Here is a 16,023-nt window from a genome sequence, read left to right on the forward strand (position 1 = left end):
AAGAATTTAAACTCTAATATTACTGATTTGTATGAAAAACTTGATTCCTCATTCCAACTACCCATTTCCTTTTTGTATATTAATTTTTTTTATTGGTTTGTTATTAAAAATACCTCAGTGCCATTCTGACAAAAAGGTCTTAAGTGAAAGAGCTCTACAACTTCCCCAAAAGTTTCAGGGCTGAGTAAAACCAAATGATCTAGCAATGACAGGGAGAAAACATGAGCATCATTTTAGAGTAAAGAAATCACACTACTAGGGCTATTCCATCTGTGTGGGGACATTTTTATTTTGGAGGGAAGATTGACCTCAGAGCAGAGAAGTATACAAAATTCTAAATTCTAAAACATACTAAATTCATCACAATAAGGTTTTGAGTTTCCAGTTCATCAGGACATAAGCAATTACTCAATAATTCAATTGTATCAACTTATAACAAGATTACTTAAATTAAAATTATTTCAAAAATTATTTTCTTTAGTCCCTGAAACTGCAAGTCACCAGATCATTTCCCCCTCTTTCCTGCAAGAAGGGGTTTCCAATTAATCATAAAGGAAATTGTTGCCTTTTCTTTAATCAGTGACATAAGTTTAGCCCTCTCTGCCCCTAGCTGAGGCAGCTTTGGACGCCCTCACACCAACTCTGAACCAGAGCAGGAGGAGGGTGGGAAAGGACTACAAGGAGAAAATAAAAAGGAAGAAAAAGCACTCAAAAGGTGGGTAGGTGATGGGCAGAAAAAAACTGAAGGGGGAAGAAAAGTGTTAGAAGATGCAAAGATCAGGAAAGGTTTTTACACAGAAGCAAAAAGATGGCTAGGTGAGTCGGGGTACATTAAAAGGGAGTTGATGGTCAGTTAATTGAGTCTTCCTTTTTTCTGCAGGATCCTCTCACCAAAAGAATTGTAGGGGAAAGCCCCCCCCCCCCGCAAGCTGGTTTGTATCTCCTGGTAACTTCTTGCTTCTCTGAGGGGTAATGGAGCACACATGCATACACACATAAACATAAAGATTTCCCTGGTAATGGGTTTTCCCCAAACATGGGATTCCTGCAAGGAATCAATGCATTTCTAAACTTATTGGTTTCTTTTTCTTTTCTTTTTTAAGGATAATACTGGAGCTTAAACAACAAGGGTTAAGATGGAGACCACTAAACGGGCAACCAGGACAGTAAATGCAGCTGGAAGAATCTGTTTTTACAATTTCAAAATCAAGCCCAACACAAAACTGATAATAAGGAGAGACCTACCATGCCCCCACTAAAAGAAAGCCTCTGTGATATCAGATTATCCCTTTTTCTAACTGGTATGCCAAACACATATGCCATGATTCCAAAGAGAAAATCAGATTTTAAATGAAATGAAAATTTCATTAAATGAAAATCAGAGTGCACACACAGGATTCAAATTGAAGGCATACCAACTGGAATTCAGTGCTAATCGAAAGTAAACGGTGTATGCACAAAGGGGTCTCAATTACGTCTTTCATGCCTGGTGGTTTATTTCTGAATGCAGCTATCTTTTTAGCTTTCAATCCTACTGCAATGACCTAGGTGAAACCATTAGTACAGTGGTCCCCAACCTGCGGGCTGCGGCCTGGTGCCGGGCCGCGAAGGCCGTGGCGCCGGGCCGCGGCTCCCTCTCCCCGCCCCCCCCTGCAGTAAAAAACTTCCCAGGCCGCAAGCTTGCGGCCCGGGAAACTTCTTATTGCGGGAGGGCGGGGAGAGGGAATCAGGGCATGGCCTGCGGGGGCGCGGCCCGATGAGCGGGTGCAGTCCGCGCGGGCGCGGCCTGATGCCCTGCCGGTCCCCAGCCTCAGAAAGGTTGGGGACCACTGCATTAGTACATCCACCCCCCTTGCAATCTTTCCCCATGCTGCAACGGTAAACAGATTCTTTTCTCACCTCATTAAAAAGAAAACATGAACAAATATATTTGAAAAATTTGCAATGCTCCTTCTTTCAGTGTCACATAAAACAAAGCTACATAGGAACAGAAAGTACAGTAGGGCCTCGGGGAGTGCTAGTTGGGCTTTGATTATGCCAATATGGGAGAAAGCCTGTAGCAGCTTTACTCGGTTGATGGGAGCAAGAAATCAGTGAACTCGGCTCTGGGACTAGTAAAACCTGTCTAAATTAGAGACGAGTAGAGTAAGATTAATGTTTTACTAAGGAACTTTTTTCCTGCCTCCACAGGGCTACTAACGTTCGGCCAATTTGAGACATAAATGATTAATTTTTCTAGTTGCAGGGGGTAATCGAGTTAGCAGATGTAACCAAAGAATTACAAGTCATGCTCTCAGTTACAAGAACAGCCGTTTCCTCTGCCAGGTACATGGAAAGTTTTGAGTTGTACACTTAACACAGTGCTGAATATGGAAATGGCTACAAGGGAATAGAATAGCAAAGTTTGGATGTTTTTTTCATCACATAAAGTTGGGGCTTCTATTACTAAAAAGTAAAGTTTAATTGAAAATCATCACCTTTAAGCTTTTGTGCACTTTACCCAATAGGCATAGTGGTAGATTCTGTTTTACATGTCACACAAGTAGTATATTAAATGGAAGGGCCAATTTTTCATATGTCCTTTGCTGGTACTTGAATGAAATGTCTAGCAATAAGTATGCATATTTAAAGGGAAACACATCACATACAGACAGAGAGGACAATATCAGTGGGTTCTTTTAAAAGTCTGATGGCCACTCAGGGATCACACAGGGAACAAGACAACATCACAGTGACAAGCTGCCAAATTACCTGTGACCACACAATGCCATCACAAAGGGCAAATGGAATCAACTGAGAATGTGACTAGCCTTGGTCCTCTTGGGAAGTAGGGTCAAATCATGAGACAGATAATATGGGAGCTTTGATTAGTTACCTTGTGAATAACTTTATATGGAACACCAATGATACACTGAGAAACATAAAAGCAAAACAATATAAAACAATGAAAACAACATTAGACAGCAGAAACAAAATAGTAGCAGTTATGGCAGCAATAAAAATAAATTCATGAACCCTAAAACAATACTTCACACACTAACCAAGCACATCTGAACCAGATAAAAAATACAGATGTCACCCAGTACCTAAAATGTGACAAAGATGTGCTGGGAACAGCTTACAAAGCCTGATGATAATATTAGCTGATGGCCACTTTCATAAGGAAAGTCCTTCAGATACCCAGGTCTCAAATAGTTTAATTCTTAAGGTATCAGCACCAGCACTTTTAATGGTATCCAGAAACAAACAGAGCCGATGAAAATCTCTGAACACCATGGAAAGTCTCAAAATGTAACACTGTAACAATCTTCTAAAACAGCTGAAGTTTTCACAATAGGGTTGCCAACTGCAGCTTGAGAAGTCTTGGTTTTGGGGGCTGGTGCATCAGGAGGGCAGAGTTTGGGAAGGGACTTCAGGAGGGATGTAATACTAATACAGTCCAGCCTCTCCTGAGGAAGTGGTCTCTGTAGCCTGAAGATGGGTTGCAATTCTTGGATAACATCAGGACCTAACCTGGAGATTGGCAACCCTATGAGGCAATTACATATACACTCATCTATAGTTTTGATAAAAGAGCCTCTTGTGGCACAGAGTGGGAAGGCAGCAGACATGCAGTCTGAAAGCTCTGCCCATGAGGCTGGGAGTTCAATCCCAGCAGCCGGCTCAAGGTTGACTCAGCCTACCATCCTTCCGAGGTCGGTAAAATGAGTACCCAGCTTGCTGGGGGGTAAACGGTAATGACTGGGGAAGGCACTGGCAAACCACCCCGTATTGAGTCTGCCATGAAAACGCTAGAGGGTGTCACCCCAAGGGTCTGACATGACCTGGTGCTTGCACAGGGGATACCTTTACCTTTATAGTTTTGATGTTACTCATTAAATTGGTGGATGACACCAAATTGGGAGGAGTAGCAAACACCCCCAGAAGACAGAGATAGAGTTCAATGATAGAGTTCGAAACACGCCAGAAAAGTTGGCAAATGAGAACATGATGCAATTCAAGAAGAAGAAGGGTTAGTTTTTATATGGTTTTATAAGTAGAAGTGCAGAGTTCTACATCTGGGTCACAAAAATTAGAAGCATGCATACTGGATGGGATATACACTTCTGGATAGCAGTTTGTGTGAACGTGATCTTGGGGTACTTGTGGACTGTAAGCTAAATATGAGCAGACAGTGTGATGTGGCAGTAAAGAAGGCAAATGCAGTCTTGGGCTGTATCATCAGAGGCATCACATCAAAATCACAAGATGTCACAGTTCCACTGCATACCAGATCGGTCAGTTCTGGGGGCCTCACTTGCAAAAGGATGTGGACAAAATTGAGAGGATTCAGAGGAGAATGGTCTGGAGCCTGGGGACCAATCCCTATGAGGAAAGGCTGAAAAAAGGCTAGTAATGTTCAGCCGGGAGAAGAGGAGGTTGGGAGGGGACAAGATTGCTGCCTTCAAGTATTTGAAAGGTTCTCACTGAAAGGAAGGCAGGGAAAAGTTCTTTTTGGCAGCAGAGGATAGGACCGGCAGTAATGGGTTTAAACTATGTGGAGAATGGTATCGGCTAGATATCAGGAAAAAAATTCACAGAGTAATTCAGCAGTGGAATTGATTGCTTAAGAAGGTGGTGAATTCCCCCTCACTGGCAGTCTTCAAAAAGCAGCTGGAGAGATACTTATTTTGAATGGTTTAGGCTGATCCTGCATTGAGCAGGGGGTTGGACAAGATGGCCTGTATGGCCCTTTCCATGATTATACTAAAGCATGGATAATTGTGGCAAGATCATCCTTTCCAGGAAGGAACAAATCTAGGTTGACTGTGCTAGGTTGGGAAATTCCTGAAGATTTAGGAGTGGAACCTCAGGGGGCTGGAGTTTGGGGAGGGGAAGACATTAACAGGGTACAATGCCATAAAGTCTATCCTCCAAAACAGCTGTTTTCTTCAGGTGTAATTCAAGGAGATCTATAGGCCTTACCTGGAGGCAGAACCCCTAAATGCAATACAGGATCTAATAGTACCTCCAGACTGCAAACCTGATCTTAGAGTGATTCCTTTCTAGATCAGTTGAACACACTTCTGTTAACCAGTAAACTATGCAAAAACAGTAGTTTGCAACTTCAGCTTACATTGATTCACCCTAGTCATCACATTATAGGAGCCTTTCTCAATTTTTTAAAATCTTTCTCAACTTTTTACCCTTCAAGAAAACCCAGAAGTGGCACAATTGTGCAGAATACGGTTGGGAAGCAGAGTTGTCTATATGCACAACCAAGGCTCCTCCCCTTCTCTCCTCCATCAGGCCCATCATTGGCCATTTTGGAGGGGGGGGGCAGGTTGACATGACCATATATGGTCACATCACCCAATGAATGTTTAACAAAATTTAAAAATGTAAAAAAATAATTAATTCCCATCCATTCGGGAAACCCTTCCAGGACTATCAAGAAGTCTCAGGTTTTCATGAAACCCTGGTTGAGAAAGCCTGCATTACAGATTTCAGCTACCTGTTTAGAGAATTCCCTGACTCACCTGTTCTAGATTAAAAGGAGACATGGACTTGGCTGGCTGTTATTTATATATTGATTCTTGAAACAGATCTCCAGATAACTTCCCTCAGAGACTTCATATAGATCCTAAATGTCAGGGGAGGTGGGAGAATACATAGGTGATTATCTACCTGTGAACAGGGTATTTTTGTACTTTTGCCCCATTATGGTATTCCTTCTGTTAATATGAAAAGTTTCCCATTTCCATGACATGCATAGATTTCTATATACAGAAGTACTTGATGTTTCTGTCTAGAGAGTCCTATCTCATCCCCATATTCTGGTTGTGGTTGCCAACTCTGTGTTGGGAAATACCTGGAGATTTCAGGGATGCAGCAAAGAATGGGTAGGATTTGGGGTGGGGAGGGACTCGAGTATAAGGCTATAGAGTCCACCTTCCAAAGAAGCCACTTTCTCTAAGGAAACATCTCTTTAGTTTGGAGATGAGCCATAATTAGGAAGGCATCTCTAATAATAGCATTGAACACACTTGCACACTAACAATCCAACCCCCTATTTCCTCAACATCTGCAGCCACATTCAAAGCTTTCCTGAAGCCTCCCCCCCCCCCCCCCAAGCAAGCATGACTGTCTTTGGAGATGCTGATTTTAGAATGTGCCAAGCAGAGCTTTATGGTGAGGCAACAAAGCAGAAGGTCTTGGCATGTGCAAGTGTCTTGGAGGATTAGGGAGGCAGTGAAACGAGTTGTACAAAATCTGGGCTTAAAGAGCACCAGAGACAGGCCTTGAAAAGAAAGCTCGAGTGAGATGTGGCCTGGGGGCAATTTCTTTCGATTCAGTTCGCAACACTTTCTCACAGCCCAGAAAGCAGCTAGGATTCCAGTACTGTGTGCTGATGCTGACACAAAAAGCCACAACAAGCCCTGACTAGAGATGCCATGCAATTTTGAAAGGCTTGTGGTTCAAGCCGAAGATGAAGCATTCACCTCATCTGAACTGTTGTTAATCCAGGTCAAGCACACTGGATAACCTGCAACATTTCTCCATCAAACTACCTCCTTAACTGCTCCCTCTAGATAAAATGCTGACCTTTGTGTCCTGGCATGACAGGCAATACCCGAGGGGCAGATAGTTCTGCTACTATTGCTACCACCATGTCTAGGAAATGCACACTTTTGCGTTCTTTCTGCCCCTTTCCAGAACACTCAAGTTGCACATTGGCCCCTGCCTCTGACAGGTCACACCCACTCATAATGTTGGCCCAATCATTGGGCCAAAGTTCTGACAGGGCCCGCCCACCCAGCAGCAATCCGGAGACATCAATGCCAATCTGCCCCTGACCACCGCAAGGAGAGGAGGTCGGGAGGGCTGCTGAGGGGGATGAGAACAGAGGATTGGACAAGCTGTGCCAGCCTTTTTCGCCCCAAGGCTGTCCTAATTGTTGTGTCCAAGTGTAACTTCCTTCACTTTGCCTCAGAACCCTGACAGAGCTGGCAGGAGGCTGGAGAGTGCTCTCCCTCCCCCCTCCCTTCAGGCCTGCTGCGAAGGAGCCTCTGATAGGTCCTGACTGAGGGGAGGGAGGCGTTTCCAAGAGCAACGCAGGGGAGTCTGAGGGCATGGGTGTGGGTATTCCTTTTGAGGAGGGGGGAGCTTTCTTCTACCAAACAGCTGGTTGACAGGGAGGCCACAGAAAAGCCCCTTCTCACTTAAAATACTGCTCTGGCCGGGGGTGTGTCGTGGTTCGGTCCGAACGTGGTAATTTTAGAGCTCCGGAACCCGGAGAACGGACTAAGTTGGGTGGGGGAGGCTCTTTTGGACTCTGGATGCGACCACAGCATGGTCCACCCCCAGATAGCCCGGGCTTTGGGGCTACCGAAGCGCATTCGGAAGGTTCCCCTGGTTTTCGTCCAGATGGACGGCAGCCCGATTCAGGGGGGACCTTTCGGGGAGGAGGTGGGTCCTATCGCCATCCACATAGGGGACCACCAAGAGCTGCGGTGGCTGATCCAGGTCCCCGTAGCGGGATATCGGGCGGTGTTGGGCCTGGATTGGCTGAAGGAACACAACCCCGTGGTGGACTGGCGGGCGGGGACCCTGAAGTTCGACTTGATGGTGGGTGCACGGCATCGGGTCCCCCACGAGAATTCCAGCCACAAGAGGACGGCGGCGCGTCCCAGGGGAGCGGCGGCGGCGCAGCAGGAGAAACCAGAGCCCGAGGTCCCGCCAGAGTACCGAGACCTCGCAGCCGTTTTCAGCGAGCGGGAAGCGGACGAGCTACCCCCACACCGCCGCACGGACTGCGCTATCAACATCCCAGAGGGGGCGGTACTACCCAAAGGGCGCATCTACAAGATGAGTGAGGGTGAGCTCAAGGACCTCCGGGAGTTTTTGGATAAAAATCTGGCCCGAGGTTTCATCCGGCCCGCTTCCAGTCCCATGGGAGCTCCAGTCTTGTTCGTCCGGAAAAAGGATGGGTCCCGACGGCTGTGCCAGGACTACCGGGGCCTCAACGCCATCGCAGCGGGGAACGCTTACCCCCTCCCGCTGATCCCGGATTTGCTGGCCCGGCTGGGCAAAGGGACTCTGTTCACTAAGCTGGACCTAAGGGAGGCGTACTACCGGGTACGCATCCGGGAGGGGGATGAGTGGAAAACAGCGTTTAACTGTCAATTGGGTCAATTCGAATTTAAAGTGATGCCGTTCGGCTTAAGCGGGGCACCTGGGGTTTTCATGAGTCTAATTAATGAGGTGTTGCAGGACCTTCTGTTTCAGGGGGTGGTGGTTTATTTGGATGACGTCCTGATCTACAGCCAAGATCCCCAAGAGCACGTGACCCTGGTGAGGGAGGTGTTAAAGCGCCTGCTGGCAAACCACCTATACGTGAAGCTGGCTAAGTGCGAATTCCACCGTCCCTCCCTGGACTATTTGGGCTACCGCATCTCAGCCCAGGGCATAGCTATGGACCCCGAGAAGGTGCAGGCGGTGCTGGCCTGGGAAAGGCCCCGCACCCGGAAACAGCTACAAAGCTTCCTGGGGTTTGCTAACTTTTTTAGAGGCTTCATCCCCAAATACTCCTCCGTAGTGGCTCCCCTCACGGACTTGCTAGGTACCAAGGGGAGAGGTCCTCGCGCCACGCGGCCCAGCGCAGCGCTCGGCTGGAATGAGAAATCGGAGGCAGCGTTCCTGGCCCTCAAGCAAGCTTTCGCGTCTGAGCCCACGCTACTGCACGTCGACCCAACCCAGCCGATGGTGGTACAAGTCGACGCCAGCGACGCAGCAGCCGGGGCGGTTCTCCTGCAGCGAGACAAGGCGGGACAGCTGAGGCCGGCGGCCTACCTCTCACGAAAATTCGCCGAAACGGAGCGGAACTGGTCTACCTGGGAGAAGGAGGCGTTTGCGATTAAGTTCGCCCTCACCGAATGGCGGCATTGGCTGGAGGAAACAGAGGAGCCGTTCGAGGTCTGGACAGATCACAAGAATCTGGAGGCGCTCCGGCAACCGCGATCCCTGAACGCCAAGCAGATGAGGTGGGCGGAGTTCTTTTCGCGGTACAATTTCAAGCTTGGTCACATCCCCGGCAAAGAGAATTTCCTCGCGGACGCCCTCTCCCGTCTGCTGCATTATGGGGAGGGGTACGCTCCCTGCACCAGGTCCGTGTTTGGTGAGGAGCAGCTGGGACGGGGGGTCGTCACTAGGCGTCAGGCCAGGGAGGAATGGGAGCCCGACCCGGCGACCGCCCCGCTCCGAGACCGCCTAGTGGCAGCCTACGGGACAGACGAGGAGCTGGCTGAGCTCCGGGACTCTTTGATTTTGGACTCCGGTCTCTGGCGGAGGGGGGAGGCTGTCTACGTCCCGGAAGGGCTACGACGGGAAGCCCTCAGCCTCTGCCACGATGCTAAGACCGCCGGGCACTTCGGTTTCGTAAAATCCTGGAAGTTGGCCCGGCGGCGGTTTTGGTGGCCCAGTCTGCGGCGGGACACAAAAGCTTACGTCAGTGGTTGTCCTGTCTGCCTGACCTGCAAGCCGGGGGTTGGCAAGCCGAAAGGTCTGCTGCACCCGCTCGAGGTCCCGACCCGGCCGTGGTCAGTGATCTCCATGGATTTTATAACAGACTTGCCTCCCAGCAAGGGGAAAACGGTGATCTGGGTGGTGGTAGATCTATTTTCCAAACAGGCCCATTTCATTCCTTGCGCCAGTGTCCCCAGTGCTTCACAGTTGGCTCGGATGTTCCTGGATCACGTGTTCCGACTGCACGGGCTGCCGGACAAGGTGATTTCTGATCGGGGCTCACAATTCGTGTCCCGGTTTTGGCAAGCTTTCCTGCGCCTGTTAGACATCGAGCAAGGGCTGAGCTCCGCTTACCACCCCCAGACGGACGGGCAGACCGAGCGGGTTAATCAAGTACTGGAGCAGTACTTGCGGTGTTTCGGTTCCTATCATCAAGACACCTGGGTGCCCCTGCTCCCCCTGGCCGAGTTCGCGTACAACAACGCAGACCACAGCAGCACGGAGATGTCGCCTTTTGCCGTCGTCTACGGGACAGACCTGAGACACTTCCCGGAGCTTGGAGAGGTCCCCGCCCGGGAATCGGCCGACCTTCGCGAGTGGGGGAAGCGTGCCGGGAGCTGCTGGAAGTCGCTGCAGGAGCAGCTCCACAAAGTCAAGGCAGCGCAGAAAGAGGACGCCGACCGGAAGAGACGACCAGCTGAGGAGATCCGACCGGGGGATCGAGTTTACCTTTCCACCCGGGACCTACGGTTGAATTTGCCCAGCAAGAAGCTAGGCCCTCGGTTTTTGGGGCCTTTCGAGGTCTTGGCCCCGATCAACGAAGTTTCGGTCAAGCTCAAGCTCCCCAAGAACCTCCGGCACATCCATCCCGTCTTTCACGTGAGCCTTCTAAAAAAAACTCCGGACGGTGACGTTTGGCACCCTGTGTTTTCCCCGCCAGCGCCCGAGGTCCTGCCGGGGGGGGAGCACCACGAGGTGGCGGATATCCTGGACTCTAGACTCCACAGGGGGAAGTTGCAGTACCTCGTGGAATGGAAGGACTTCGCTTTGGGGGACCGGGAATGGGTCTGGGCAGCGGACGTCCTTGCGCCCCGACTCACTGAACGTTTCCACAAGCGGTATCCTGGCCGTCCCGGGGGGTTGGAGAATGGACCTTTGGGGGGGCAGAATGTCGTGGTTCGGTCCTTGGTGGCTTGGGAACGGGACCGAACCCCGCCATCAGAGGCGCCCGCGATCACGGAGGTAGGGCATGGTGATCATAGGCAAGCCGGCAGCTGGGCGCCCCACCCGATCGTTGAGGTGGCAATGGCCGCTAAAGAACCTCAATGTCCCCCTCCACCTTTTGACAAGGGCCCGGAGATGGCCCTTTGTTCCAGGAGAATGGGCCATCAGGAACCCCGGAAAACCTCGCATATGTGCATGAGTCATGATTGTATCAGCATGTTCCCTCCGCAAGTACTGGGTGGGGCAATACAGCCTAAGGAGGTGGGTTTTGTATAAAAGGGAGCCTCCACCTGGAGTTCGGTGGAAGCTCTTACTCCATACCAGCGGACTCCACGTTGCTGAAATAAAGCTTGTTCCTGTTGTATCGTTCACCCGGCCTGGCGTGACGTTTTCTTCAAAAGGGGCACCCTGTTTTTTCAGTTAGCAAGCGGGTTCCCGACAGGGTGAGAAACAGCCAAACCATGCAAGTTTCTTCTTCAGAACTCTCTGCAGACCTGAAGCCTACTGCACAGCATTATTCTGCACACGAAACTGGATGCTGTTGCAGAGGTTCTTTTGTCTCCTGTTTCATCTGCACATCAACCTTGTGCAGTAGGCCTCAAGTCTTTCAATTCAATAACAACCTGTGTAAAAAGGTAAAGGTATCCCCTGTGCAAGCACCGAGTCATGTCTGACCCTTGGGGTGACGCCCTCTAGCGTTTTCATGGCAGACTCAATAAGGGGTGGTTTGCCAGTGCCTTCCCCAGTCATTACCGTTTACCCCCCAGCAAGCTGGGTACTCATTTTACCGACCTCGGAAGGATGGAAGGCTGAGTCAACCTTGAGCCGGCTGCTGGGATTGAACTCCCAGCCTCAAGGGCAAAGCTTTCAGACGGCTGCCTTACCACTCTGCGCCACAAGAGGCTCATTACAACCTGTGTGGGAGGCCTTAAATGTTTCTTCTCTACCACAACCCTGTCCAAAGTAGCCCTTTCTGCCTGGGGAGCTGATCTTTATACTCTGCAGATGAGCTGTAATTCCAGGAGCTCTCCAGGCCCCACCTGGAGATGGCTACCCCTGGATTGGAAATATTTCTGGAGGTGGGACTTCAAAATTGTACAATTCCTCAGAGTCCAGCCTTCAAAGGAGCCATTTCTGCCTGCAGAGCTGATCATTATAATCTAGACCATCACAACAAAGCACAATGTAGCCATGTGGAGAGAGGGGGAAACTGATTTCTGAAGTCTGGAGAGGAGATTTCATTCTGTGGATTCTCCAGGTCCCACCTGGATGCTGGCACCCCTGACTAGTGGTGGGGATTCTAGCCTCCAGCTGGGACCTGGAGATCCCACTTCTGGGCTTTCTTTAAAGCCTGAAGAATATTTCAAGGGGTTCTCAATGGTAAAAAAAGTTGCAAAAAGCTGACACAGAGGCAGTAATGGAGAAACCCTCTAAGTTCTTTGCCAACCAATGTTTTCATGTTAGATTGTAGCATATAACTGGTTTTGATTTACTCTGATATTGAACTGAACTGAACTGAACAGCATACTGACTGCAGGTATTCTGTCATTTAAGCAACTTTTTCTCTCAATTAAATATTTTCTTTAAAGCAAGAAACCAACAAGTTTATGAATTATTTGATGTTTATTGTTATTAGCAATTACTGCCCCCCCCATTTCTCTTTGTTTCCCACCTGGAGCCTGGCATCCCTGCACCTCCATGGCATCCAAAGACCGGGCTTTTCTCCAGGGGGACTGATCTCTGTTGCCTGGAAGTGACCTGGAAGAGTCCCCCCCCCCTCCAAAGCAAGCCCTCTCATCAGGATCATGCAGATAAGTTGCTGTTGTAGATTCCCCCCTCCAAAACAGCCACTGTTCCCTGGGAAGCTGATTTCTACAGTCCAATTCCAGGAGATTTCCAGGCCACAGTTGGACGTTGGTGCCCCCTGGGTCAGAGATGTTCCTTGAGGTTTGGAGGCGGGGCCTCAAGAGTCCAGGGGTCGGCAGGAGCTTTTGCCATGTAGCCAGCCCCCAGGAAGGCCACAGTGCAGGTGTGCATCCTAGTGCCCATTGTATTCCTGGGTACAATGGACTTTTCCTCTAGTCAGGAAATAAAACTAGGAAAGTCAAAACTGGCCCAACAGTTCAGGATGATTGTGGGAATTCTATGGCCAATAATGAAAGGAACTGGAATAACCACTTGGTGTAGTGATTGCCGACTTCAAATCTGGCGAGCCAATTTGATTCCATGTTCCTCCACATGCAGCCAGCTGTGTGACTTTGGGCTCACCACAGCACTGATAAAGCTGTTCTGACAAGCAGTAATATCATGGCTCTCTCAGTCCCACCTACCTTACAGGTTGTTTGTTGTGGGGAGAAGAAAGGGAAGGCCGCTTTGGAATTCCTGCTGGTAGAGTGAAAACCTTTTTCTTCTTCATCTCCCCACACAGAGGTTTGGAGGTGCCAGCATCATGCGCATGACAGATATACTCCCTTACAAGAAGCAGCCAATGTAGGTTTATACTCTTGGATCCAGATATGCAATATGGATTTTGATTGTAAGAGTTTGTATGCTAATTTCTTTAAGGAGATCACAATTCAACTGGATAGTAAAGCACAATAGAGAAAAAACAGCCATTCTGTACCCCTGCCGCTACTCTGGACCTGTAATGTGGCTCAAAGATGACAAGCTAGATTCTTCTTCAAATTTTGTTTTGGTGGATTTGGAATTTCAGAACAGTCTGTTAATCTGGATTCCACTTTGATGGATCCACAAGCTACTCTACCATGTATGCTGTACAAAAGTATTCTAAACTTACATGGCATAACATTCATTGTGTCACTTTAGCTGGATCTGCAGTAGAACCTGCTGTGCTACTGAAGTTTGGGAAACTTTGTTTAAAACCACAGGTCTTGTACTGAATTCCACTCTTAGTTTCCTGAAGCAGCTTCCCAAAGTACATTGGGCAACCTAATGTGGAATTCGTGGTTGTCCTAGCAGAAGGGAAAATGCCTCCTGCCATTCTGGTCTGGAACAGGCTTTGAGGAAAGACTTATAACATATACAAGGATATAATTTTTCAAAAAACTAGAATGATCAAAGGCATTTACCTTTTGGTACCATAGCAGTCTTTGTTAGAGAGCCAATAAGGAGAATTATAGAGACTTATTCCCAGCCCCACCCTTGCCACTATGTTGGATCTGCAATGCCGCTCAAAGATGATAAGCCAGTTCCCCCAGCCTTGACAAATACACCAAATGGCCAAGGCAAATCTCAAGCTGGAACTTTGCTTGAGAAAGAGTTTCCAAATGGAAAACACGTCTGCTTATTGGACAAATTAAGTAGGCACCGACGAGATTTCCACTGCCCATCCCTGTCTCAAAACCATACAAACGTGCCCATACTCCTGTTCAGCAACACACAGTTCAAAGAGGGGGGGGGGGACATCATGGAAACCTGTTTGTTTTTTTAAACTGGGAACAAGAGCGATGGTCAAAGCATGTCACAGTAGAACATGTTCTGAAGATCCTTGGTGGGATTTTCTCAGCAGTTTTGTTTTTACTTTAATACTTCTGAGAGGGACAGGGCCTCTGAATTAGTTCTCTACAAAGGTGCTGGGTTTTAGCCTTTTTCCAAATGCCGTTTTCCTGATCTAAATTGTCTCTCCAACATTATCATGCAAGAAGGGCCGCTTCCTATCATATGTTCTTGTGCACCCCCTATGGTTGTCAGGCTGCCACTTTCCGGCTGTTCACACACTTGGGGTAGTCTTCATGGAACTGACCAGAGCTTAGTCCTGTGGAATTGGCTCCCTTCCTGGGAGATCTTCAGAAGGCCCTGTAAGGCTTGCTTGTTTATCAAAACCTATGATGGCATATGGACACCTGCCATCTTTTGGGGGATGGAGGAGATGTTGGAGGTTTCATTTGTCTTTAATAGGCAATGTTTTAATGTTGATTTGTAAGCCTCCATGAGCCAAGACAAAAAGTGAGGTTTAACATTTGAATTTATTTGTAATCTGTAACCACTCCTACGGAGCGGTAATAATAAAGCAGTAAGGGCTAAAGGGGAGGAGAAAAGGCAGGCCCTGTCTGTGATAAAACTCGGAGGGCCCAACCAGGAGCTGCTGTCACTCCAGGGCCACCTCCGGGAATACCGGGGACGCCGTCCCGAGCCTCCCGCCACCCCACCCCCGGCAAGCCTGCGCCAGCCCCCACTCTCCCACTCACCTGACGAGGCCCTCGCCGTGGCACCGCAGCAACGCCGCATACACGCCGCGCCCCTGCTGGGCCTCCCCACCCCTGGTCTCCCGACACCACCTCCAAGAACGCTGCGCTCGCCCACGCAGCCTTCTCCACCACCTTCTACATGCCCATTTTTAGAAATGGGCTTTATTACTAGTGAATAAATAAAGTGAACATGGAGTTAACACTAAAAACTCCTCTTGGTGATGGATTTAGATTTGAAAAACAGCACAATGTCAAGCACCTCTCACACTTTGCTACTTTTCCAATCAAATCTCAACATGCCTCCTTTTACCACACCAAAGAAAATCAAAATACATTAAGAGATCCAATCACTATTCTCCCACATAACATGTTGTCTTAGTCCAATGATTTCCCCATTTGAGAACACAGATATATGCAAAAAACCAAAAACAAGATGGTGTCGGATCTGGGCCCGTCTCTTCAGTATTATACCTGTTTGTGTTCTGAATAAAATGATTTGCTTTATTTCCAGATTCCAGATTCAGTAGGTGTCCAGTTGTAGAATTTGTTGGGCCACTGAACTTCTCAAGGAGGACACCTTTATAGGAGGGGTGGCCAAAGTGTGGCTCTCCAGATGTCCATGGCTCATAGTAATTGTACTCCATGGACATCTGGAGAACCACACTTTGGTCGCGCCTACTTCATAGCAAAAATGAGAGTCATGCTCACTGGCAGAAACCCCTTCCATTAAGAGTTGCCACCTCTGGGCTGAGAAATTCCTGCAAATTTGGCAGTAGAGCTTAGGGAACGGGAGAGGAAAGACCTCAACAGGGAATAATAACATACAGTCTACCCTCCAAAGCAACCATTTCCTCCAGGGGAACTTATCTCTTTTATCTGGAGCAGAGTTGTAGTTCTGAAAGATTTGTGGGTGTTGACACTCATACTGTCACTGGGAATTTCGGGTGGCTCTAAGCAATACTGCCATTTCATTTATGTATCTTCTGCACATACTAAACAGACAGATATAGGTGAAAGTCACCAGGTGACTACAGGAAACCAGTTTTGAACAAAGAAACCACATAATATGTCTCCTCCAGCAATCTTG

The 16,023-nt window shown here is 48.5% G+C and overlaps 1 long non-coding RNA gene across 1 annotated transcript in view; it reads left to right on the top strand.

Annotated features, from left to right (window-relative positions):
- Positions 1-1,726, top strand: part of LOC143828684 (uncharacterized) — a 91,439-nt gene extending 89,713 nt beyond the window's left edge. Inside the window, exons 4-5 of the long non-coding RNA XR_013227832.1 lie at positions 881-932; positions 1,104-1,726. This is a non-coding gene — a long non-coding RNA (uncharacterized LOC143828684). The remainder of the gene's footprint in view (positions 1-880; positions 933-1,103) is intronic.
- Positions 1,727-16,023: the final 14,297 nt, after the last annotated feature.

This window comes from Paroedura picta, chromosome 2, assembly GCF_049243985.1.
Source record: "Paroedura picta isolate Pp20150507F chromosome 2, Ppicta_v3.0, whole genome shotgun sequence".
Classification (NCBI taxonomy): domain Eukaryota; kingdom Metazoa; phylum Chordata; class Lepidosauria; order Squamata; family Gekkonidae; genus Paroedura; species Paroedura picta.